This window comes from Theropithecus gelada, chromosome 10 (assembly GCF_003255815.1).
Source record: "Theropithecus gelada isolate Dixy chromosome 10, Tgel_1.0, whole genome shotgun sequence".
NCBI classification, from domain to species: domain Eukaryota; kingdom Metazoa; phylum Chordata; class Mammalia; order Primates; family Cercopithecidae; genus Theropithecus; species Theropithecus gelada.
In genome coordinates, this window is record NC_037678.1 from 61043178 (window position 1) to 61070381 (window position 27204).

Below are 27204 nucleotides of genomic sequence, written 5' to 3' on the forward strand. Positions count from 1 at the left end.
AACTGACTCTATTTTCCCTAGTTTCTCTACCTCTACACATGCTATGCCCCCTTCAAGGAACACTTTCTACTTGCCACCTTGCTTGGCATTCTACCTCTGATCTTTGAGACCAGGCTCAGGTATCAGCTCATTCATTCTTGTCCATACTTCAAGAAACGCTTACTATGTGCCACGCATTGCACTTGTGCTTGAGTTACAAACACAGTCCCTGCCCTGGAGTGACATGGAATCAAATGAAGTTAGACAAGTACTGTATCAGACAGGGTATACTAATAGCTGTAACAGACAACCTTCACATTTCAGTGACTTGACACCATGATTTTATTTCTTGCTTACAACATGATCCAGTGCAAGTGAGCACAGAGGTTCTACTCTATGCAGTGAGCCACCATTGCCATTTTCTGGGGCCTCTGAGTCCTCCACTCAATATTTTTGCACCTGGCCAGGCATGAGGAAAGGAGAAGTTTGGAAGATCTCATGGGAGTTTTTAGGGGATGTCCAGAAATGGGATATATTTACCACTTCTGTCCAGATTCCATTACCCAGAGCTCAATTACATGGGCCTACCTGATTACTGAGAAATGTAGTTTTATTATGAACCTAGGAGGAAAATGAAATGGGCTGGTGAAAAGAGTTGTTTTACCTGCCACAGGTATATCAACAAGAACAATAAAGAAGCTCATGGTCTAACAGAGGAAACAGACAAGTGAACAGAGACATGAAGGCAAGAGAGAACAGAGTCAGGTGGGATGCAACTCTTTCTTTGTGGTGTTACTATAAGAAAGTTCTAGAACTGCTGGAAGCCCTTCTGTGGCTCCCTTCAGAGCTCCTAAGGATTGCTTTTCTGGGGCCCTTTAGAAATGGGGCACACTATATGGTACAAAAATTTGTGCATCACTGGCATCACCCTTGTAGCATCAATCATCTTTCGTTCCAGCAGCTGCTGTGGCATCAAGCTCTGCGTGGGCACCATCTGACTTCACACAGCTGCACCCTGACAGTACTTTGCCTCGTGGCCTTGCCACGTGCCTCTTGCTAGGTTCCCTGTTGACACTGAGTTTTGGGACACTGCAGAAGCCCACTTGGCACCTATGCATGAACAACTGGTGTGAGTCTTTATCCAATGAGATGAGCTGATGGATAGATTTCCTTCCCTTCCCCCTCCCATAGGCTATTCTGAGACTCATTTTATATGGCTTCTCGGAGGATAATCCCTTGAGCAGAAGCAATCAGCCATACTTAGTGGAGGCCAGATTAATAACCATCCTGGTATTGGCTCTTCCTTCCTCCCTACTTTACTCCTTTTGCTTTACTCCTACGCTATAGAATCAGGCTCTGTCTCTGGAGACGCAGGCCAAGACACTGCCATGAATGGGTACAGCTAAAAGCAACTTAGCTGTCTCTGTTTCCCTTTCCCCTCCAGATCCTCCCCACTGGTTCCTGATGAAGTACCTTGGGTCAGACTCCACTAACTCCTCTCAGTTCTGCAGACCTGACTCTCACTGGATAAGGTCAAGCCTGCCACCTCTCCTAAATGCAGTCCCCAAACTGTTCCTTTGGTTGTACCTGTCCCACTCATTTGTGAATCAGTCATATACTTCTATTGATTTCTTTTTTGGTGACTTACTATTGTGTCTCTGTGTATATCTAACTTCTTAAGTGCTGCTGACTTTTCTCAATGTTTAAGAACAGCAATTACTGACAAGTCTACCTTCCATCTCTCTCTTGGCTCTCACACCTCCCCAGGCTGCCTCTTGCATTGGTACATACACGCTCCTCCTTCTGTCTAGAGTACCACCTCATTTATGTTATTTCAACTTTTGTAGGCAAGAGACTTTATTATGCAAAGGAAGGGTCATTTGACTCCCACATAGGACCCACCAAATCTGTCTCTGATAAAACTCTGCTCCCTGGCTAGGCTCAGTGGCTCACACCTGTAATCCCAGCACTTTGGGAGGCCGAGGCAGGCGGATCATGAGGTCAGGAGATTGAGAGGATCCTGGTTAACACGGTGAAACCCCGTCTCTACTAAAAATACAAAAACAAAATTAGCCGGGCATGGTGGCGGGTGCCTGTAGTCCCAGCTATTCAGGAGAATGAAGTGGGAGAATGGTGTGAACACCAGAGGCAGAGCTTGCCGTGAGCTGAGATCACACTACTGCACTCCAGCCTGGGCAACAGAGTGAGACTCCATCTCAAAAAAACAAAAACAAAAACAAACAAACAAACAAAAAACCAACTCTGCTCCCAGCCTCTTTCAAGACATGAGAGCCAAGAGTACCATGGGCACTGTTGAGAGCTTTGGAACCTGTAATTCTGGTGTTTGAGCTGGAGAGGCTGTGGCTACCAGCTGCCTGGTCCTGCCTCAGCTTCAACTTCAGCTCCTGAAGCAGCTGGTTCAGAAGGTCAAGCATGCTGTCCCCAGGAGGCAGCAGCAGGTGGGTCACCCTCAGTATACTCACTCACCAGCAGCTTGGCAAAATTGGAGATCCTCAGGATCTATGCATAACTCTCTATCTCATCCTCAACTAGATTGTAAGCTCCTTGAGGGCAAAGATTTTATTTGTCTTGTTTAATGCTGCATCCCTTGTGTCTAGAACAATACCTGGAACATAGTTGGTGCCTAATAAATATCTGTTTAAGGGAGGAAGAAAGACGAGGAAAGAAAGACCATGAGACATCTTGGCCAGCCTTGAGTCAAATGACAGAAATGCACACAAATGAGAGAGATAGGCAGCAGGGGGCTGCTGCCTCTGTTTTCAAGCTGGAGAAATCTCTTGTGTCTGCCAAGAAGTGAAGAGTGTTACTCACAAGAGAGTTAGGGCCACAGGCTGAAAGCCATCGGAAAACTGGGATTTCAAAGAAGCTAAAAATACTCTCTCTCTCTGGGGGTACAGTGAGGCTCCGCTAAATCATTATCATGGCCCCTGACACAGTCAAAATGTGCTTATCCTAAATGTATCCCACAAACTGCTCTTAGAATCATCAGACTCAGATCATTCCTGCTTTAACTGAGGTAGAATAAGCCTCTACAGTCAGAATCCAATCAGTTTTTTAGTCGGTGCTTAGGAAACACGATGGGCAAGCAGGGCGCAAGGAGGGCAGGTGGCTGCCAAGGTCAGGGTGGGAGGGGGCAGTAATGAGATGCCATACAGAGTATTCAGCCAGGCAGCGCAAACTCTCCATCCCTCCTTTCTTAATTTAGGAATTTCCTAATTCCTAAACCTTGGTCTAATTTCCCTCCTTTCTTCTATCTATTTTCTTCACAGCATTTATCACTACCTGCCACTTGTATTTAGTCTTTCGCCTACTCCATGAAAGCAAGGGCTTTGTCTTGTTGACTGCAATATCCCGTTTTATATCAATGTCTGGAATTTGTGGGCACTCAAAGATTAGCTGCTAACGAATGAATTCGAGAGTGTAACAATTAGTTGAATCTCTGCCAAACACTAGGCCCTGTCCTTGAGGATGCTACAAGGATGGTAGGGGCGACAGGCCCGAAAATAAATGTACCATATCTCGACACCTGATTTCACGGAGATCTAGCCAAGGCGCTGCAGGGTCCGCGGGGCTGGAAAACTCCCGGGTGCGCGGGGCCTTGGGAAGAAGCCCGTCAGGAGCCAAGAGTGCCAGTGAGCCGGGCTGAGCGGCAGGAGACGCGGCTGGAGGCTGCTCCTCTGTTCCCTTGGCCACTCAGGATCTTCTTTTCCTGACCTGCGGGTCCCTCGCCTCTCCTTGCATTTGCTGGCAAGATCTCGGCCCCTGCGGAACCCCTGTGTCGCGGGACCCCAGCCACATCCTCTTCCACCCGCGGAGACGCCAGCCCCAGGTCTTCCAGAGAGCTAGCCAGCTACCTGAGAGACCTCCACCTGCGGGCTGAACGCCCGCCGGCCCCCGCGCGCGCCCCAGGTCCCCGCCCCCTGCCTGCGATCCGTCGCGTGCAAGACCCCGCCCCGCCCCCTCGGCCCGCGGGACCCCGGCCCCGCCCCGCCCCCGTGGCCCCGCCGCTAGTCCCGGGGGGGCGGGGCCGCGCGCAGCGGCGTCTCCAAGGCGGGGGGCACGAGGCAGGGGGCGGGGCAGTCTCAGCGCCGACCAATCAAGGCCGCGATCACATCCATGCAAATACGAGCACAATGGAGCGAGCCCATCACTCGCCCCTGCAAGCAAGCTTGAAATGGGCTTCTGCCTGAGCGGCAGCCGGCAAGACCAATGGTTCTGTGTTTTGGACCGGCGAAGCCCAATGGCGCGACAGGGAAGGCGGGCCCGAGATGGGTTAGGGTGTCCTTGCAGGGTGTCTGAGCTAAACTTCACCAAATAATAGCTGTTTGTATTTTGGCTGCTGCAGGAGCCATTTTAGGTAAGTTCTTCTCTTAACTTTTTATTTTCCTTCCTGGCCTCGGCGGACCGGCCTTGTCCGCGGGTCCCCGGCCCCGCCCCGCCGGCCGGGCTAGGGTGCCCCTATGAATGGAGCCGGGATGAGGGGCTGCGGCGGCGTCCAGGCCCGGCCGGGCTGGGGTCCGAGCGCGGCCGGCGGGCGGGCGGCCTGGCGGAGGGCAGGCGGCGGCCTGCGGCCTGGGGAGAGGGGCGGCCTCTGCCGCGCCAGGCTCCTGCTCCGGCTCCCGCTCCCGCTTTCGCTTGGGTCGGGCGGCCGTCCTTGGGAGTGCGCCGCTGCGGGCCGCGCGCAGGGGCGGGGGTCCGGGCAGACCCCGGCCGCGGGCCTGGCGGCTGGGGGCGGGGCGTGCAGAGGTCCCCCCGGGGCGGGCGCGGTGGGACCCCCGGGCCCGGCCGCGCTGGGGCGGGGCGGGGGTGACCGCTATTCCCGCCGCCGCCCCCGCGGAGAAGTTGCTCTATTCGCGTCCTGCGTCTGTTTGCAGGGGTGGAGGAGGGTGGGCTGGTGCCAGGTTGCTGCTCCGGGAGGGGGCGGGGGCCCCGGCGCGGCCTCGGATCGCGCACCCCCTCCGCCCCCTTCTTACGCACTAGCGCGCACTCGCCCCGAAAATTGGAGCCCTGGAGGGGTCCTGCAACCCCGCTGCCAAGTTTTGTGCATTATTAGATTGCATGTTTGAGCTTTAAAAAAAGATCTATCTGTCCTCTTCAAGGTATTTATTTTCTTCGCTGTTGAGAAGTAACGGAGTCCGTTGCGCCCAGATTTCCAGGGACATGCCTGTCGGATGTGCAGAGGGTTGGCAGCTACTTGGGTTTTTTTAAAAGGCGTTATTAGGAAATCCCCTCACTAGTGAGATAATTGAAATTTGAGTTAGTTTGCAGCTTCAGTTTTATTTGATACAATTAAAAATGCATAAGCAGGCACTTTATATTTGTGTACATAAAGTATTCCTAGTTCCAGTTATGACTAATGTGACTATGGTTTCAGTTGTGTGGGATCTAATAAGGCAGTATGATTCAATTTTGATCTTGTAGGCCCCTGTTCTCCAAATTAGGGTTTATGGAGCATTAGTAATCTGGCCAAGGTTTCTGGTGAATCCTTGGCATCTCTGAGCATCTCTCTGGGACTGTGTGTGCCTTATTTCCCACCCCCTGAAAACTCCTCGTTTCTGGTGGCAGATCCACGAACACAGAAAATACACATTTTAAATATTTACAGTTTCCAGGATGTCTGAAATATTGCCCGAGATTTGATTATGGTTTCCCAGATAGTATGTAAGAGTACCATCCCAGTGGGACCCCAATTTCGATGTACTTTGTGGAAATATGTTTGTGGCGTTTGGGGAAAAAAACCGGGGCAGACCACTTGGTTTTGCTCCCTAGGCTGATGTGAGCTGTGTGACTTACTGGGGGTCTGTCCCATTGATTTCATGGCACAGTCGAGTTTGACTATAAGCCAAATTGGAAAATCAGGTTGGCAACCTCAGAGAGAGAGTTTTTGTGAACTTTATGGCTCTCTGGCAACAGAAAGAAGATTTGAGATCTGTGTGTGATAAAATGATTAGGCATGAATCCTCAAGTAACATGATTTATGCCAAACAGAGCAGGTGGTTTCTTATAAGCAATGCATCATTATAACCAAAGGCCTTGGGAAAATGCGGAGTGGTAAGATTATTAATTTTGGAGTTCTTTTTGTTCCAGGGCAGACTTCATAGGTGAATTATAAGTTCTTTTGAATTTAAACTTTTTTTCTTGATTAGTGGGCGACTAAAAGCTAGCCTGCACACATCTTTCCCCACCTTTCTGTTAGCTTTGGAGTCTCTCTACTAATAACCAAACTACAGTACTGTTCTTGGTATAGTCTGGCCATGGGCGAAGTAAATCTGGATCTGTTGCGAAATTGAGTTGTGTTTCAGTGTGGTATCACAGTTTCCCTGGAGTCACGTTTTTTATTCTGCAGTTATTTCTTTGTTTTTCACATTTAGCTCTTCTGTTACATTTAGTAGCACTGCAGACTCTTTCAATATGATCATTTTTATAACTTTTAAATATTCTATGTCTTTATACTTTTTATAATTTATTATTTGTGTAGTTGGAAGTTCTCTGAACTCATCAATGTATTAGTTGAGGCAAACCACACAAGAAATTGAAAGACAAGTTAGAAGTGAAGTGGGAGAAATACGACTAACTGCTGCATTTCTGGAAGAACCTTTGGCAGTTTTGTTTTTGTATTTATTGATTTACTTTTTGTATATTTCAAATACCAAAGAAAACCTGAAGCAGAATCATATCTCATTAGAAACCACATCTTATTTATGATTTTGCTCTAACATTGCAGAAAACCTGTTAGAAACAACAGGCGGCCCTTGGGCTACTATGTCTTGGAGAGCTCCTTGGTTTATATAAGTTTCAAAGAAATGTTTTGGTTTTCTTGGAAGTATGGCTTTTCCCCAAGCAGAGTTTGTGGTTATGTCTTCCTGTGTTATACCATGAGGTTCCACAACATCAGGCTTGATTCTCCCTGTAGGTGCCTATGTTTTTCACCTTATCATGGAAAGACTTTAATTGGTAATTACTAAATGAGATCACTCACGGACCACCCATGTTCTGAATCTCTTTGAACAAGTTTAAGGATTCAGAGATTCTACCTGCAAAAATGTCTTTGGTATAGGACAGTGACAGTATATCCATATCAACTGAGGAGGCTGTACTCTCCCTCCGTCCTTCCCCTTTCCCTGCCTGGTATAAGGCGGCTTGAAATAGTTTTGTTTTTAATACATATTTAATGATTCTCTTATACTTCATTGCTCATGCAGAGCTTTAGTTTAATTCTAGTGAGAGGTGGAGTGAATTCCATAGGATTGCCTGCCTTCTCCTATACCAGGTTATTATATTGAAAACTCTTTGAAATACATAAAATGATAGCTAGGGCTGAGATATCTCTTCCCTAGAGAACTTTTTTTTTTTTTGCAATGGAATGTGACACACTTGTGAGTGGAGCAAAAAGAACTAGCATTGATTGAATACCTGGTATTTGTCCAGTACTCAGGCAGATACTGGGGCTACAGAGTTGGGAAAAATACCTTTGCTTTCATAGCCACTTCATGAGGCTGGGCTGCAGCTCAGAGAAATGAAGTAACTTATTAAAGGCCATAAAGGTAATCAATGATAGAGCCAGAATTTGAACCCAGATCATCTGTATCCAAGACATGTCCTTTTCACCAATAGTTCTCTCTAAAGATCTGTTTAAAAACTCAAGCGTACTGTTGTATTTTAGTGGTATGGTGTTAGGTTAGTTAACACACCTTCCCTAAGTTCTACACGTGCATCCATTTTTACTTTTCCGTTTCAGGAATTTGTCACTGAAGAGGAGTGTTGAAATACAGTGAGGACACCCTTTCCCCCGCTTTGTCTCCATGGTGTAGGAGTGGTCTTCCTGGGGCACTTAGGAGTTCAGGTGTACCCTGGTACAGTAATAACCATGAAGTAGAGGGAGAATGCAGTCACTTTTTCCTTTGCCAAAATGTTCTTTTCTTCGGTTCATGTTGTGGAGGCGTTGATACCCTCATGAGAAATTCTGTTACTTCCATAAAAGTCCTGAAGGTAGTAAAATGGAGTTATTTTAAAATATCCATGCTTGTCCCTGTTTCTGAACTAAATCATCTGCATAAAATCCAAAGAAAAATGTTTATTTTTGCCTATAGTACCTGTATTTGTTGGTTTTTACAGTCAGTAAATAGTGATTCTGTGCATCCTCTTACATTTATTCATTATGTTGTTTGCCATCACTGTTCTATTTTGCAACCTTTAGAATTTGTAATGGAGTGTATATGATATAACTTAAATTGCTCCTATTTTGAAGAGTCAGGATTTTTTTTTTAAATTGAACGTTTTTTTTTTTATAGTCATAATGAAGGACTTAGAAATTTTAGCAAGGAACAAACCTAAGTTTTCAACGGACTCCCGTGGTGCTTTTGTTATCTATTTCAATAATATACTAAGACAGCATTTGAAAATTTCAGGATGCTAGGAAGTCAAATTGTAAGATAACCAGGACAAGAATCCAAACATAAGTAGAAAGCGATGGATACATATTTGAATTTTCTAAATAAGTAAAGGAAGATTTCCTTTTTTTTTACCCCTTTATTAAGGATACTTGTAAGGGATAGTCACTGATCGCACTTTATGGATCAAATATGTTATTCTTTATCAAGTAGTTAAATTTTTAATATATTTTGGATTTTCTTATATACTATGTGACCAAGGTATTTTGGTTTTGGAATTTTTTTTTTTAATTCTAAGATTGTCTTTATGTAAAAGCCTGGCTTCAGGTTAAAAGTTCCAGCTACTGTGGTAACAGAGATCTTTAGTTCCTACCTAAAGGTTTAGGCTTTTTATCCTGTAGTTCGTGGACCCCTAGGGAGTCTTTGGCTGGTCTGTGAAAGCCCCAAAATAGTATGCAAATTTTTGTTTGTGTCTGCGTATTTTATAAGCGGACAGTCCATTGCTTTTTGTGATTCTCAAACGGATCCGTGACTCTCATACCCCTACCCCCATACCTTTCCACCAGCATACAAAAAAATTCTAAGGGTCATTAATTTAGGTCATTCTAGAACAACTGCTTTGCATGAACAAAATCTTCTGCCTGGATGCTGACTTCTTTGGACCTTTTTTGTCCTTTAGCAAGTTCTGCGATCTCAGCCTTGATCAGTTGGCCTGGGCTTGGGGAAGAACTGCATCCCTCTGGCAGCATTCAGGCATTCCCTGGGATTATCCCCCAAATTCTTCCCTCCCTGCGATCACATGGAAGCGTTCCTTGCCCTTGCCCTTGCAGCCTGATAGAGTTAAAGGTTGGAATGGGAGACATGGGGGCTCTTGAGGGTCCTCGGCTTTTCGTTTTCACACATCTGCCTCTGCAGATGGGACTAGAAGGGTGGCTATGGCAAATGCGCCATAGCCATTTTCTTGCTTTGAATACTACTTCTTACTAATTCTGCTATTGCTTCATTCAGTATGTTAGGAGGAAAAGGGATTTTCTTTCTTACACTGAAGAATAATTAAAAGAAGCCCTCCATTTTTTATATTCCCCAGACTTTTATGAAATGCTTTGCAACTTCCATTAGTGCTGATTTTTAGTGGTGTTCTTCGTTAAAATAATGTGTGGTTGAACATAAAAGCTTATTTTTAGACTGCCAAAAATTTTACAGGGAACATACATACAAAACCAGGTGTTACTATATAAAAAGAATTTTATATTAAAGTTCTCACAGCCTTCTTATTTACTTAATAAGTCAAGCAAATTGCTAAAACAATATTAGAGTAACAAAAAAATTCTAAGAATAACTCTAGGAGGTGGTAAACTTAAAGTTATTCTGGAGATTTTTTTGTTGGGCCAGACCAGAAGTTGAATAGAAGAAAAATCAGTTTATTTTGTTTAATAATAGATAATAATAATTAGATTAGGGAAAATACCTAAGCTTTAGGCAGATGGTGAAGGGCATTGACTTGATTATTTGGTTTGTTCCTTCCTTAAGTGTATATGAGTAAAGAAATATATCTGGACTCTACTTTGGATCCAAGAAAAACCATCAGTATTCTAAGAAATACTTTGAAGGATTATGTCTGGTAAGCTAAGTCTAGATCATAGATTTTATTTACGGAAAGAATTTTGCATAATTTAACACAGAGACTTTATTATTGCTCATTGTGTATTTTGGCTTAGCAATTCTTGCACTGTTGGCAGTCTAAATTAAACTATGGGTTTGGATGAAAAAGTTAAGCCATCATTATTGTTGATCCCATGATAGAATCAGATCACATTATAAGTGATGACACCATTAGATTGCTACTTTAAGTAAACCTGGTATAATATCACTTAAGGGATTTAGGGGTATTTTGCTTAATGGAATTAACAGTTTTGCCTTGAGTTGTAAAAATGTACTGAGGAAATGATAGAGGATATGAAAGAGGTCATTAATGACCAGCTCCAGAAAGATAAGTGTAAAAATGTAAAAAAAATAAGCTCTTGTGGATCAGGCTACTAAAAGTAGTCTACAGATTCCTGCAGGTCTGTGGACTGCTTACCTGTCTGACAAGGTGAGTACAGAACTTGAAAAGAAGCATGTAGATGCTTTTATAGCAGATGGTTAGAAAAATGGTTTGTTGAATCTAATAATAAAAGCAATTAGTTTATAATTGTAGTCCTTTTTAATTTATTTTTTCCTGGAAATTCATTTTTTCTGGTGTTTTATGAAAGTCTTGGCCGTAGATTGGGAAAGAGCAAAAACAAAAACTAGTTCTTCACTAATCATAGTGTTGGGAAACTTCAGCATTACCTTGGAGCATGTTAGAAATGCAAGTTTTGCCGGGTGTGGTGGCTCACGCCTGTAATCCCAGCACTTCGGGAGGTCCAGGCAGGTGGATCACCTGAGGTCAGGAATTCTACACCAGCCTGGCCAACATTGTGAAACCCTGTCTCTACTAAAAATACAAAACTTAGCCAGGCATGGTGGCACGCACTTGTAATCCCAGCTACACCAGAGGCTGAGGCAGGAGAATCGCTTGAACTCTGGAGGCAGAGGTTGCAGTGAACTGAGATGCAGTGAACTGAGATCACGCCATTGCACTCCAGCCCGGGTGACAGAGTGAGACTCTGTCTCAAAAAAAAAAAAAAAAAAAAAAAAGAAATGCAAGTTTTGGGGCCCCATTGCAGACCTACTGAAATAGACCACCTGGGGTTCCCAGGAGTCTGTGTTTTAACATGCTGATGATTTTGTGCACATTGAAGTTTGAGAAACATTGTTCTAGATCAGCACTGTTCAGTAGAACTTCCTGTTATGATGGAGGTGTCCAGTATCTGCATGGGAACTACTAGTCACTGATGGTTTTCAAGCCCTTAAGATGTGGCTAGTATGACTGAGGATGAGAATTTTAAGTTTTATTTAATATTAGCTTAAATTTAAATAGCCACACATGGCCAGCGGTACCACTATTGAACAGCACAGCTCTAGACCCTTTAGCATCTCTACCCTCTTTGGAGCAAAGGTGGTTTTTTTTCTGTGTCTGTGAAGGAAAATATAATAGGAAACAAGATTGTCCTTTAACCTAAAACAAGTCTAAGCAAACCGTATAATAAAATTTGACAGTTATTTACCTATTTATATTTGTCTCTTTATTTTTATCTGAAAGTTGATTTGAATGTTCAGAAAATAGTAAGATGAGAGGATAAATTTAGATGTGTCTTGTAAGGCTTTACAAAAATCAAGGTAGCTGTTTCAGCAGGGCCTTATGACCCTTCCTGTCTATGACTAACATGCATGATGTCTTTCAACATGACTTTTGAAGCTTTTTTCTTTCATACTAAGATTGAAGATAGGCAGCTTTTAAGTGTAACACTGTAGTTCTCCTGTTCTCTATAAAAAAACTACTGGCTATGGGGGTTCCCATTACTTTAGACCAGTAATGGATATTTTTACCATACAAAGTATATCAGGTTTATCAATTAACTTTATAAAGGGAATCTTGTTTTTTCAAAATAACATTTACCAAGCCTGCCTTGAAAGACTGAGTCTTATTCTCTGTTCCCTTTCCAATGTATTTTAAAAATTGATTTGTTAATAGAAGCAGTTTCTTTGGTTCATTCGGGGTTGCACATTCTTCTCCGTCTCCTCTCCCCATCTACTTGTAAAGGGGGAATACAAGTTTTAAACTCCTAAAAATCAGTGATAAGATTGATTCTAGTATATTGATCGAAATCTATTGCAAAATTGAAAATTATGTTGTGATTAACAAGAAGAAGGAAATTACTGTAGAAGTAAGCACAGGCTGGGCACCAGTGGCTCATGCCTGTAATCCCAACACTTTGGTAGGTGAGGTGGGCAGATCATGTGATGTCAGGAGTTCGAGACTAGCCTGGCCAACATGGTGAAATCCTGACTCTACTAAAAATACAAAAATTAGCCAAGCATGGTGGCAGATGCCTGTAATCCCAGCTACTTGCGAGGCTGAGGCAGGAGAATCGCTTGAACCCAGGAGGCGGAGGTTGCAGTGAGCCAAGGTCGTGCCACTGCCCTCCAGCCTTGGCAACAGAGTGAGACTCCATCTCAAAAAAAAAAAAAGTAAACACAGATCCACATGTAGACTTGTAGCTTAAAAAATGCTGTCCAGTCATAACAAAGTGAGTCTAATCATACAGCAGTTTTATTAGATATATTTACTAGGTTTTAGATTTTCAAGCAGGAAATTGTTAGTCATTTAGGCAGTGACTCTTGAAGCAAGAGAGACAGTAACGGATGTCCCATGTGGTTTATAGACTCATAGAACATTAGAATTGGAAGGTTCCTTAAAAATCAGGGATAAGGCTGCCAGCATAGCAAAATTTATAATGCAGCAGTGTCTGTTTTGTTTATGGCGTGAGTTAATGCTGTGTAGTCTCTCGTTGGTGTTCATTGCAGATCAGCATTGTTTTCTCATTAATTTCTGTTGTAAGGGTGGTTGTATACTCACAGAGCAGGGACTGGTGGTAGGTTGTCTGGGCAGGTGCTTCTGTTTGACACAAGTGTCACTGATTAGGGGGCTTAACATTTTGTAACTTGCTGCTTTGAGCTTTTTTGTCTGACTTTCTTATAAGGATGTCAAGTTCTAGATCTCTGGGCATGTATTTTGTTTTTGTTTTTGTTTTATAGAAACTGGGTCTCTTACGTTACCCAGGCTAGACTCATGGGCTCAAGTGATCCTCCTGCCTCAGCCTCCTGAGTAGCTGGGACTACAGACTTGCCACTGTGCCCAGCTCTCTGGGCATGTATTTGAATTCTTGCCATAGGGTTTTAAAGAATTGGAAAGCCGGCCGGGCGCGGTGGCTCAAGCCTGTAATCCCAGCACTTTGGGAGGCCGAGACGGGCGGATCACGAGGTCAGGAGATTGAGACCATCCTGGCTAACACGGTGAAACCCCGTCTCTATTAAGAAATACAAAAAACTAGCCGGGCGAGGTGACGGGCGCCTGTAGTCCCAGCTACTCGGGAGGCTGAGGCCGGAGAATGGCGTGAACCCGGGAGGCGGAGCTTGCAGTGAGCTGAGATCCGGCCACTGCACTCCAGCCTGGGCGACAGAGCGAGACTCTGTCTCAAAAAAAAAACAAAAACAAAAAAGAATTGGAAAGCCCAGTGTGTTGGAATTTAGATCTGATAGTTGGACAGATCCTAAGCATAAAAGGTTTGGAGGTTCCTTGCTTCAGGTTTGTTCCCATCACTGCCACTTGTCCTTGGAATGCTGTGTGAGATGTTACTAAAATATTGTGATTTCATAAGCTACACACAAAATAACCATACTCTGTCCATTTTTATCTGCACTTTGTGTCTGCACCTTTTCATGTAACAGAGCTCTCCCTGCATGTTCTTGACTGTGTTGCGTATTTACTCTTGAACTAAGCTTTGTTTTTGCCCTTATGAGTGTGGTTGTGGCAGATTTAACCGTTACCGGGTCTTACACAGGTCACCATCATTACTAGATTCTCTGAAAAGAAAGCAAAGCTTCTTTCTAGCTTGTCAGGATTGCAGAAGAGTAGAGTTAGAAGGTACCTCTGAAGACATCTATCCATTTTCATTACGCATAATGGAATGGGGTCCTAGTCATGTAGATGTTTGTGAGGTCACAGAGCTAATCTGCGGTCAAGCCTTGATTAGAATTCAGTTCCCATTTTGCTGTATAGGACTTTTCCCTTAACCTCCAAGGATTAGGGTCCTGAAAACCCACATAGGAGAATTTCCCTTAGAATTTCATGGGGGAAATATGGGACAGGCGTGCTCAGAGATTAGGAGTGAATGTGTGAAAGTCTCCGTAATTTTTTTAATGTTCTCTAAAATAATAAAGATACTATCAATGAAATATTACATGTCTTAAATTAGTAAGAATGGGTATTTTAATAGCTCTTCTTTACTAGAAACGTTTTGGCATGTCCCTCCCTCATATCGTGGTATAGTGCTTGTACTATTTTGGTAAATTTTGTTTACTATTTTTTTGCTTAATGGAAACTTTTCAGCATATCCCTCCCTTTTATCACGGTAAAATGCTTGTAAATTAACCTTTGCTTTATTTGTAAATGATGTGCATAAGATTTTTTTCACACGTGCTTTATATGACTTAGGGTTATTAGGATAGATTTTTTCCCCAGATCTCTCAATAATCATGATCACAATAGCTGTCAATCACTGAGTGCTTACTGTGTGCCAGGTATGGTGCTAGACTCTTTCATGGTGTGGTCATTAGGACTTTTCAGTATTCTGGTTCTCTTCCTTAAGCACAGGTGGTAGGGTTACATTCTCTCTTACACCTTGAAATTGGGCATGACTGTGTAACTTGCTTTGGATATTGACATTTCAGTGGAAGTGATGTGTGTCCCTTCTAGGCAGGTACCTTTTCTTTTTAAAGAAATATGTAATGGTTACATAGTGTAAGCAAGTAAACCTTTGCTTTAAAGCACTGAGCTTTTTTAATGAGTTTTTTTTTTTTTTTTTTGCCCCTGTGGGATGGTCTGCGTTTGTACTGTTTCCCATGCTCATTGTTTTCTGCTCCTCCCTCTTGGCCCATCCAGATATTTTCCTTCCATGAGACTTGAGAGCAAGACCGGTGTCTTCATGGAGCCTTCTCTTCCCATATAAGCCTGAAGCAATCTCTCTCCCCACAGCACTTCTTGAGTTAGATTTTCCCTTTGTAACTAATTTGGCATTTCATATTGAATTGCCTTTGTCTTTTCTTACATTGTTATTCATTTATTCCACAAGTGTGTGATGCCCATTTATTTAGTAAACAGTTATTGAAAATTCATTGTGTTTCAGCCATTCATGTGTCCTGGGAACTTGATAAATGCACATGGTCTCTCCCTTTATGGAATGCACTTTGTACTAGTAGACACAGAAAGGTAAACTACCACTACAAGCATCATGATCAATGTCAGATTAGAGCTATGTCCAAATTTTGTTAAGACTCAAGAAGAAGGATCAACCATTAAGCCAGGGGAGTAGGTTAAGGCTTTTGAAAGGAAGACCTTTTAAACGGGTACTTGAAAATTGATTCGGAGTTTGATAATCAGAGACAGATTAGTGTTTGTGAGCTTGGAGAGCCTTTTATGCATAAGAAACATCTTGCTGGGGGTTCAGAGGCAAATGGTAAGTTCATTCTGGCTGGAGTATGGTGGAGAGCCATGGAGTACTGGTAGGTGAGGGGCTGGAGGAGGGATAGGTTGGAGATGTTGAGAAAGGCTTTGAAGATCATGGTCAGTTGTTTGGGTTTGTGTTGGCAGTGAGGAGTCATCAGAGGTTTTAATGCAGGAGGGTGTCTCGTACTCTGCACTCAAGCACCAGAGGTTGGTTGAGTGGTGCTCAAACTTTGTAGTGTATTAGAATCACCTGAAGAGCTTATAAAAATACCAGTACCCAGGCTACAAACAGTAAAATCAGATTTTCTGAAGGAGAGACTCAGATATTGGATTTTTGATAATTTCCCAGGTGAGTCCAATGAATATCTGAGTTTGAGAACTACTCTTTTAGAGGGGCCTGATGGAGTAAGGAATTCAGATACTATTGCAGTGGACTGACTAGGAGGTAAGCCTTTTTTTTTTTTTTTTTTTTTTTTTTGGTGACAGAATCTCGCACTTTTGCCCAGGCTAGAGTGCAGTGGCATAATCTCTGTTCACAGCAACCTCCACCTCGTGGATTCAAGTGATTCTCTTGCCTCAGCCTCCTGAGTAGCTGAGATTATAGGCGCCCGCCACCGCATCCAGCTAATTTTTTTTCTTTTTTTTTTTTTTTTTTTTGAGACGGAGTCTCGCTCTGTGGCCCAGGCTGGAGTGCAGTGGCACGATCTCGGCTCACTGCAATCTCCACCTCCTGGGTTCACGCCATTCTTCCACCTCAGCCTCCTGAATAGCTGGGACGACAGGCGCCCGCCACCATGCCTAGCTAATTTTGTTTTTGTATTTTTAGTAGAGATGGGGTTTCACTGTGTTAGCCAGGGTGGCCTCCATCTCCTGACCTTGTGATCCGCCCGCCTCAGCCTCTCAAAGTGATGGGATTACAGATGTGAGCCACTGCGCCCGGCCAATTTTTTGTATTTTTAGTAGAGACGGAGTTTCACCATGTTGGCCCAGGCTGGTCTTGAACTCCTGACCTCGTGATTTGCCTGCCTCGGCTTCCCAAAGTGCTGGGATTACAGGCGTGAGCCACCGCGACCGGCCAAGATAAGTCTTGGAATTGAGGCATTAGGAGCTGGGACAAGGTGAGACAGAGTCAACCGTTATTCTTTTCCTTCAGTGTTCTAAATGTTTGTCTTTTCCTACAAAATTGTGGTCCTCATGGGCGCAAGGCCCATTCTTTGTACCTTGAATTCCTCATAGAGATTTGCACATAGTAGGTTCTCAAAAACTATTTGCCTGCATTAAAGTCAGTTTTCCTTTGGTCAAGTATTCATACTGGTTGAGTACTTTGGATATTTTCATTTCACTTCTTTCCTTTTTGTTGTTAAATAGGATCTTCTTTAGGAATGAGAGTGGATAGAAATGAAATTTTTTTTGTCAATTTTACTAATAGTTCTGATTAAAATTAAAATTCACTAGTTAAAACAATAAGTCTTACATATGGTTTATCCGTGCTGTCTCTCTATATTAGCACAGATAAGTAAATTTGCCATTAATCCTTGGCATTTGTGTAAAAACTCCTTAGTACTAATACATCTTTTAAAATAAAGAATTCAGATGAAGTATCCAACAACATATGGGAGGTTTACGTTAAAAACAACACCTAACTTCTGTTAATTTATATAACTCAGGAACTCAGTGTGGTATAGAGGCTGACTTGGTTTGTGCACTTGAAATTCAGTTTCTCTTTGGCAAATAACTTCATTTATTTGTGAATGGGGATAGTATTGAATGTTTTAAGGCGTTTTTGAGTCAACTCTTTGTTCTCCATTCTAATGGAAGGGAGTTGGAACCTATAGAAATTAAAAACATTTTTTTTATTCTTAAAGGATTTATACTCCTTTGTATCTTAGAAAAGTATCAAACCTACAGACAGGTGTGAGAACAGTACCATGAACACCCATCTCCCCTTCACCTAGAACTACCTGTTATTAACATTTTGACAAATTTGCTTTATAACTTTCTGTCTCTCTATATATGCACTTTTTTTTGACAATACCATTTGAGAGTTACTTGCAGACACTGTAATGCTTCACCCCTAAATACTTTACATATTTATCCTAAGGAAAAAGGCATTCTCCTACATAGAATAATCAGAGTGTAATTATATCCCTCAGGAAACTTGAAGTAAAACCCAATATGCAGTCCTTTTTAAAATTTTCCCATGAAAATGTTACTTGTAGCCTCCCCACCCCCAACTCCCTGTCCCCCATTAGGATCCAGTCAAGGATCCTGCGTTGTATTACGTTGTCATGTGCCCCTACCTTTCAGTATCAATTAGTTTGACCTGGTAGTCCAAGGATTCCAGAAATGGAAATGAAAACACCTGGAAAATGGTGTGACCCAGCTTCCGGAGTCTTCTTCCCTGCTTACCTCTTTCTGTGCTCCCCGCCACAGGTGGGGAATTGGCCTTAGAGAAGATGGGTGGCAGAGTTCTAAAGTGGAACCTCACATCCAGTGCAGACCTGTTTGTTCACATCTTCCTGAGACTCAGAGAGGCTTTATCTGGACAGTTATTTTCCGTTTTAGGATTAAGGCCATTTGAGTCACCCACATGCTTAGTTAAGAAAATGTGATAGTGTTAATGAGACTTTAGGAAATGATTTTCATAGCCAACTCTAAGACATCTGCAACACAAAGAGTTAGGAGTCTTCTGCTATTTCTTGAGGACCACTGATTTTCATGACCAGTCATTATGTACTTCCTGGGGTTTTAATTTTTAAAAAACTATTAAGGACTCCTCTAATCTTTAAATATTCCTCAGTCATATCTTACTGGTCTTGTGCCCTTCTAGTTTTATACTCCTTCCTGGGCAGGCTATTCTTTGTTGTTGTTTCAACTTTTGATGACTCTAGAATCTATTTTTCCATCCCTACCCTCTCCTGTGATCCAAACCTTTATTTCCAGCCACACACTCAGCAGCTCTACCTGCCTGTCCAAATGCAAAACTGAACTCAGCATCTTTTTGTGTAAACCTGGGCACTGGTTGGATTGTTAAGCATGGGATGGAGAATGAGATGATATTTAACCAGGGCCCTAGGAACATGAGGATCACGTTCTTTAGCAGCCCCTGTTCTCCCTGACACCCGCTACCCGGCCTATACAAATGCGCGCGCGCACACACACACACACACACACACACACACACACACGAAGAGGTGAACCCAGGGCAAGGCCTTGCTAACCATGTCATTTCCAGCTGGATATAGAATCTTGGGAGTTAGGCTTCATGAAATGAATTCTTTTGTATTATTTTGTTTTGTTTTGTTTTGAGACTGAGTCTCACTCTTTCGCCCAGGCTGGAGTGCAGTGGCACGATTTTGGCTCACTGCAGCCTCTACTTTCCCTGGGTTCAAGTGATTCTCCTGCCTCAGCCTCCCAAGTAGCTGGGATTACAGGCACACACCACCAAGCCTAGCTAACTTTTTTGTATTTTACTAGAGATTGTCTAGTAAATCTAGTAAATTTACTAGAGATTGTCTAGTAAATCTAGTAGATTGTCTAGTAAACCGTGTTGTCCAGGCTGATCTCGAACTCCTGAACTCAGGCAGTCTACCTGCCTTGGCCTCCCAAAGTGCTGGAATTACAGGCGTGAGCCACAGCGCTGGGCCCAAAATGAATTTTTTAAATTCAGTGTTTCTCAACCTTAATGCCTTGAAAGGAAGCATTCCAAAGGGTTTGCTAGGTCTCGTTGCACAAGGAGTTTACCTTAGGCCAGCTCCTGACTGCTGAAACTAGAGTTTTGTAATCTTGTGACCATAACTCACAGTGATAAAAACACTATATTATGCCTAGCACACACACGTGTGTATATGTATGCATTGCTAATTCAAAGTTTTTCTTTTTCTTTCCTGAGATGGAGTATCACTGTGTTGCCCAGGCTGGAGTGCAGTGGCGTGATCTTGGGTCACTGCAACGTCCGCCTCCCAGGTTTAAAGCCTCAGCCTCCGGCACCCGCCACCCGCCCAGTTAATTTTTGTATTTTTAGTAGAGACAGGGTTTCACCATGTTGACTAGGCTGGTCTTGAACTCCTGACCTCAAGTGATCCGCCCACCTTGGCCTCTCAAAGTGCTGAGATTACAGGCATGAGCCACCATGCCTGGTGTAATTCAGGTATTTTAATATTCAGTATTTACTCTCACCACTTGTGATGCACTCGATTTTCTATTCTCTAATCTTTTAAAAATAGTTTTGGGCAGGCACAGTGGTGCATGCCTGTAATCCTAGCACTTTGAGGGGCTGAGACAGGCAGATTGTGTGAGCCCAGGAGTTCAAGACCAGCCTGGTCAACATGTTGAGGCCCTATCTCTACAAAATACTTAAAAAATTAGCCAGATGTGGTGGCGTGCACCTGTAGATAGATCCTGCTACTTGGGAGACAAAGGTCAGAGGATCGCCCATGATCATGCCACTGCATTTCAGCTTGGGCAACAGAATGAGACCCTGCCTCCAAAAAAAATGTTTTATTGAAATGTAATTTACATGCTATAAAATTGTCCTTTTAAACTTCTCTGTTTTTTTAAATGTAAAAAGAAATGCTGGTGATAACCCCACTGACTTGTAAAAAGCATTACAGTGCAAGGAGCAGTGCAGAGGCACAGCTGGTCTAGAGACTGTCCGCCAGGGAGGCAAGAAAGGCAGGCCAGCACCCAGCCTTGAACCACTGTGCTCACTGCAGTCACTGGATTGTGTTTCATTAAACACCCTTAAACTTGAGCAAACTGGCATTTTTACTCCTTGGTGTGAGATGAAGGCTGGGGTAAGCCCACAGGTAAAACTGCTCTGGTGGTCAACCAAAGGGCTTGCCTCATAGGAAGGTGAAATGGGCACCTTCTTTTTGTGGTGCCGGCATCACCTCTCCTCTTTGCGAGGAAGAAAGAGTGAGGGAGATGAGGGGGTAGAGGAAAGGAAGCTTTGTCTCATAAAACAGTAGAGCCTGAAATTCTTGTAATTCATGTTATTCTATTTAACTGAGTTTATTCATGAGAATCTTTGAGAGAGTGACTTTAGGGACATGGGTATTTGATCAGTTTGCTGTCATTAATCTGCTGACTAAAAGGAGATAGAGCACCAAGGAAATGAAATAGGAAACAACTAAGTTTTCATTAGGAGAGTAGAAGAGGAGAGAGACTAAAGAATGCAATGTAACTTTGTTGGGTTGTGTTCATGGCCAGAGGGAGGCCCTGCGTGGTGAGGGTAATCAGCTGTGCAAGCAAGGAAACCAGTGGTGGAGAGGCTCAGAGAAGAGATTCGGTGCCAGTGCCAGGTAGGGCAGGAATAAGATAGGACCAAATAAAACTGAGGGATCCCTGTCCCATCCCAGAGCAGTGAAATAATTAGAGCAAACATTTATTGAGTGCTCATGATATGCTGGGCACTGTATCATCTCATTTAATCCTTTAATATCACATGAAATTTTGGGTTCTGTTATTAACCCCATTTTACCAATGAGGAAACTGAGGCACAGACAGGTAAAGTAACTCGTTCAGGGTTGCACAGTTACTTGTTCTGACATTTATATAAACGCAGGGCATTAAAGATCCTGCCTTGAAGTGAGTGAACCCACTGCCTCTGGGACCATATGCGCTATACCATAGCTTCAGGAGCATACCTTTCCTGGCAGATCCCATAATCTTTGAGTCATTTAGTCTCCAGGTTGCTACTCTGAAATTCACTCTTAGAGGCTGGTGACCATAATACTAAAAATAACCCTGTCCTAGAGAATATTTATAGTTTTTTCACTCCCTCTTCATAAGTACAGACTGTGCCTTATCTGGGAAATACCACTTATTTTGGGACTCTAGAGTTGGGCATATAAATGGTAAGGCATGTCCAGTAGTAGTCATGTTTCAAGTCACTTCAACAGACGTTTGCATGTTCGAAAGAGTCCTGCCATGTACTTCATGCTAGAATGGCAAATATGATCACAGGGGAAATAAACATGACCAATATTTAAATTGAAGTGAACCAAAGTAATAGAACAGTAAAAGAAACATAGGAGGGTGAAGAGGTTAGGAAGAACTTTCCAGAAGAGTTAACATCTGAGTTGGGTTTTCAAGGATGAATATGAGTTTGTCAGGCCGGTAACAGTCGCAGAAAGATTAAGTGAAAATTCCTGGAAAGATGGGCAGAGGTTTTCTTCTGATTTTATTGCCAGTGTGTCTAGATTTTCGATATGATAGAAAGAGCCTTCAGTTGTAAAATTCCACTTTTTTCCCCTAGTGACTTGAAATGCCACTGGGATCCTATGCCTCAGCAGTGGGGCTGGATAAGTAGGAATTATGTTTCCAGCCAGTCATAGGGAGGGGCAAATGCTACCCCTGCAGCACCTGTAGGCATACTGCAACTCTGGACAGAAGCAAGTTTCTTGTTTGAGTGAGCTGATGGTGGTGGTTAGCCTAGCTCCAACCCAAACTAACTGCAATTGCTTGACTAGATTTTTCTTTCCTTATATGAAAATACTGTAGTTGATTGTTGTTATTTAGAAAATATTTAGGCATTTAGTCACAAATGTTTATTGAGCATTGATGTTTAGATAGGGGTTGGGACAGATGAGGACTATATGTAGAACTTGGGTTTTTGAAATGCAACATACATTTCAGTAAATGGTACTAATCTCAAGTATACTGCTCAGTGGACTTTTAGGTATGTATATACCTGTGTAACAGCCACCCTGAGATCAACATAGAGACTGTTCCAGCACTCCATAAGGTTCTCTTGTGACCCTTCCCAGATAATATCCCCCTCACTCTACCCCAGTCCGCTTAGTTCTGGCTTCTGTAAAAGATTAGTTTTGCCTGTTATTGAACTTCAAATGGAATAATACAAAATGTCCTGCTTTGTATCTGGCTTCTTTAGTGCAAAGTATATCTTTGAGATTCAAATTGTTGGGAGGCATTGATTATAACATATGATTTGTGCCATTGAGGGTTGGGTCTGAATTTGTTGGTGGCATTCATTATTCAATACACATTTACAGGAGCTCTACAGGGGTTTATAGATTAAAGATGAATACAGTTCCTGCTGTCAAGGACTTCTCAGTGTATTGAAGGAGACAGACACAAATGTTACAGACAAGTACTCAGTGCCACAAAGAAAAGCCAGCACTTAGAAAATTTCTCAGCAAGGCACATTTACTTCTGCAGAAGGGTGCTGCCTGTGCCTGTCCGATCACAAAAGCACACCGAGCAGGGTAGAGCAGGGTTTTTAATCCCTACATAGTTCCTGTTTCTGTGTTCTTTCCCATTGGCTGGAGTTGGACCGCACAGTGTAAGCTGACCCAATTGGCTAGTGTTTGAAATTGAATAAGGCCAATTAGGCAGGAAGGGAGAGGCTATCCATTACCAACTAGGCAGGAAGGGTTGTTTACAGAGTAAGAGGTTTGCTAGTTATAGATGAAGCAGAGAAACGATGTTCGTTACAGATTTAGCAGGAAGGCTGTGTACAGAGCAAGAAAGACCGAGGAAGCTTTGAAGAGGAACTTAACTGTGTCTGGCAGATTTCCCCCTCTTGAGTTTATAGTTCTTCCTCTTCAAATTTTTGTAACATATCTTGGCTTTGTTGCTCCTCTTGGTTGTCTGGGAGTAGGAACTTATCTGAATAGGGTGGGGGAGAATCAAGAAGGGTTTTGGTGAGGGCTGTTTTTATAAGCCTTTGCCCTAATCCACGAATACAAGGTATGGTGCAGCAACCTACAAGAATGAGTATACCTACAACAATTGCAAGGGGGGTAAAGATTGAGGTTGAGTCCCTTCATTTTCCAAACCGTTTTTCCATGAGACCAGAGAAGGGGTCATCTATTCCAGAATTTTCGGCTAATTCGTTTGCTAGGGTGGTAAGGCCCTGTAAGGCTTTTGTAATTGTTCCATCGGGTGCTGTATTGTTAGGGATAAAAGTACAGCATTGTACCCCAATCATGACACAGACCCCCACCTTTCTCAGGTAATATCATGTCCAGGGCTATCCTATTTTCCTAAACCATTTGGCTGGTAGGGCCTAATTGTTCAGCTATTCCTTTAATGGCATCCCTAGTAAAATTGACAAACCACTGTTGATTATAGTAAATGTAATTTGTCCAGTTTACATTTTTGTTTATAGTTACCCACAAGAACAATATAGATTGAAATCCTGCAACTATTTGATTTCAGGCTTTAAATTCATTTAACACTCCTCGTGGAACTCCAATGGCATCTATATAAATGTGAGGGTTTAAGGACCCGTTGGGGGTATTCCTTTTTTTGCGATTGTCCTTTTTGCTTGGTTGATGAAATGCCAACCAACTGAATGGCCAACTGAATTAGGGCTCAATTTCCGCTCCAGTTACTTGGCAGAGTCCCCAATAGTGGTCCACCACAATACTACCATACATCTGCTTGGGGATGAACAAGGGCAGACTGATTGGTTAGCTCCCAAAAAGGCTTAGGCTTACTGCATCCTGCTAGATTTCCAAGGAATGCCAAGTTTTCCCCTTGCTGTGAGAGACATGAGGTGAAACTGACATTGGTACATGGAGGACAGATGGCTCTTGGGGGCTTACCTGCAGGGCTTTTAACTTCTGGGAATAACAGCAAGAAAGTTCGGCATGCCTTATTGCCCCAAGCTGTGTGGTTTTGGAAGAGACCTACCATTCAGCTCATACCCTGTTGGTCAGAGGACCATCCAAGTGGAAAGGGGACGATTTGGGTGTCTGGCCTGCCTGTTGCACAAGCGTTAACAGTCGCTTTTGTTTAGTGTGTGGACAGAATATTTAATCCATTCCAGCCAGGCATTTGCATCTTGGTACCCTGTTTCAATAGCTAGGGTTGGTTTTAAATCTTTAACTTCTACAGTGGCTACTTTGGGAGCCATTGCATTGTAGGGAGAGACTAGTAGTTTGATTAGAAGGTTTAGAAGGAGAGGGAGGAAGGAATGATGAGGCGATGAAACTCATTTTGAGAAATCCTATAGAGTCTGCCCCTGCGACCTCTGTTCCCATACCATAGAAACGACTTAATGAAGGGGAGGAATTTTGGGAAATTGAGATAGTAATGGAAATTTGTACTGGATTACATTGGTTTTGCTGGCATTTGGCAGGGGGGCTTCCTTTAGTTAAACGAGTGTATAGTTTTAGGGATACACAGAGACTCGTTGGGGAGGTCCAACCCTGATTTTTGGTAGTCCATAGGAACATTGGACCAGCTACAGCAGAGAAGTTCTGTTTTCGGAGAACGAGATTCCCAGTTAACAGAATTTTTAAAATAATATCCCAAGTCTAAGGGAACTGCCCAGTTAATAGAATCTGCCCAGTCTGAGAATTTCCAAGAAGGGCAAAGTAGAGAGCTGCCTTTGCCTTTGCAAGTCTCTACAAGGTATGACAAGACAAGCATCAAAAGTAGTGATTGGTGGTGACTCCTATGTGGTTACATTAATAATGAGATGTAGGGCAGCTAAGGGAAAGGGAAGAGAAAAGAAAAGGATACATAGATTAGGCTTTTTTCTTTAACGTTACTCTTGTGGGGGTTGGTCCTGGGATGACGGTCCATGACTTTGGAGAGGGCGATGCCTTTTGACTCGGGTTCAGTGGGTCCACCCCTTCTCAGCAGTTCAGACTGCTGTTTCAGTCGTTAGGAGCGCTAAATAAGGTCCTTCCCAGGTGGGTTCGAGCTTTCCCTCTTTCCAACTTCTGATAAGGATGTGATCTCCAGTTTGGTGTTGGTGAACTGCGAATTCGAGGGATGGGGTTTGTGCTAGGAGGCCTTGAGTCCTGAGAAAGGAAAGGGTGAAAGACAGACCAAATACGTAGTTTTTAAGAAACTGATCCTTTGTCTCAAATGTCGGGAAGTCATTAGTGGAATTTAAGTAAGGCAACCCATAAAGCATTTCATAAGGGATAAGCTGATGTCTTTCCGGGGAGCAGTTCAGGTTTAGGTCTCACCTCTAAATTTATCAGGGGCTCTTAGTGGAACTTGAGATAAAAGAAACAGAGCCCCTGACCTCCCTATTTTTCCTTGAAGGCCATAAGTGGGATGACTTCTTTCTTTTTCCTTTTCCCATTCGGGACATTCTCTTTTGAAGTGACCTATTCTTCCACATTTGAAACATTTGTTTTGCCCTTTTTCTCTCCCTATTTTTAAGTTTCCTCGCTTTGCTTTTTCATACCCTTTATATGGCCTAGTGGGTAGGGGCTTAAATTCTTTACAGGTTTTGGACCCTTTGGTACATTGTTGTAAAGCGGACAGCATGATTTTTTGCCTTTTGTTTTTGCTTTTCTTTATCTCTTCTTACATATACTTTTTGGGCCTCCCTCAAAAGTTCCTCTATAGGCTGATCTTTCCATTTCCAGTTCTCTATTTTTTGTAATTTTTTTATGATATCTGGCCAACTATTAGTAACAAAATGGAGCTTTAACATCCCCTGCCCAAGGGGATCCTCTGTGTCTAAGCCTGCATATTTTCTCATCTGTTCCTTGAGTCTGTTTAAAAACTCCACGGGCCCTTCGTCTTTTCCCTGCTGTATATTAAATGCTCGGGAAATACTTTGGATTCGAGGCACTGATTCCTGCATCCCTTTAACTATCGTTTCCTTAAGGTCTTTTATGTTTTCTCAGTGGGCTGCATTGTTATTATCCCATTGTGGGTCTTGGGCCAGAAATTTTTGTTCTGCTGCAGGGATATTTTGACCGGATGTTCGCGCTTCCAGACTATCATAGCAGCCCTGCGGATCATGGTTCTTTCCTTCCCAGAAAAGAGAGTACTTAAGATGGACATTAGGTCAGCCTATGTGTATACCTGTGGTCCTAAAAATTGGTCAATTTGATCCGTGACCCCAGAAGGATCATCTAATAGTGGTTTAAGTTCCGTCTTCAGGTTTTCGACCTCTGAACTAGTTAAGGGGGGCATTTACAAAGCCAATTCCCCCTCCTCCACGTGGTACTTCTCTTAAGGGAAAAAGGGTTGGGGTAGAGTCCTTTGAGGAGGAGGGGAAAGGGAAGTTGTGAGTGTCCCTGTGGCATTGTTCTATTTCTCATTGGAGCTTCCCCGAGGGAGGGGCATGTTTGGGCAACTGCCCAGTGGGAATGTGGGGTGACGGGGCCCGTGGGGCAGTGTTATATGAGGGAGGGACTGAGTGTTCAGCTTGGGGCAGAGTGGTCGGTGGGGGAGGGTTGTCTAAGGGTCCCATGTGGTATTAGACTGCTTGAGGGTAGGGATTCTGTTTTCAGGGGAGGTAGCTTTTGGCTTATTTCCTGTAACTTTTAGGGGGTAGAGGAGGACAGGCCCCTGCCACCAGCACAGGGCTATCTGTTTCCTCCTGGGAGACAGGACTTTTGTCATTGACATATTCTATTAAAAGTTGACAAATCCAATCCTCATTTGACCCAAACTTTGGCCAAAAAAAAAGAAAAAAAAGCGTTCGAGGATGGGTTCTTTTGTCCAAATAAAACAACAATATTTTATCATTTGTTGCTTTTTCTTATGTTTGGTCCTTTCATTATCCTTACAGTATTTTAACATGAGACCTAGAGGGCTATTAGAGGGAATTTTACTGTCTGTCTTGTCCTTTGTATTCCCTGTCTTGCTTGGGGTTATTTCCCATCCTGGAAGTTTTAGGTGTTTCCCTGAGTTTCCTGCATGTGTGGGGCTAAAGCTCTC

At 43.2% G+C, this 27204-nt stretch overlaps 1 protein-coding gene across 1 annotated transcript in view; it reads left to right on the plus strand.

The window, feature by feature from the left end:
• Window positions 1-4265: 4265 nt before the first annotated feature.
• CHD6 (chromodomain helicase DNA binding protein 6) overlaps window positions 4266-27204 on the plus strand; it is a 214427-nt gene continuing 191488 nt past the window's right edge. Inside the window, exon 1 of the mRNA XM_025399445.1 lies at window positions 4266-4357. The gene's annotated coding sequence lies outside the window, so the exon portion shown is untranslated. The remainder of the gene's footprint in view (window positions 4358-27204) is intronic.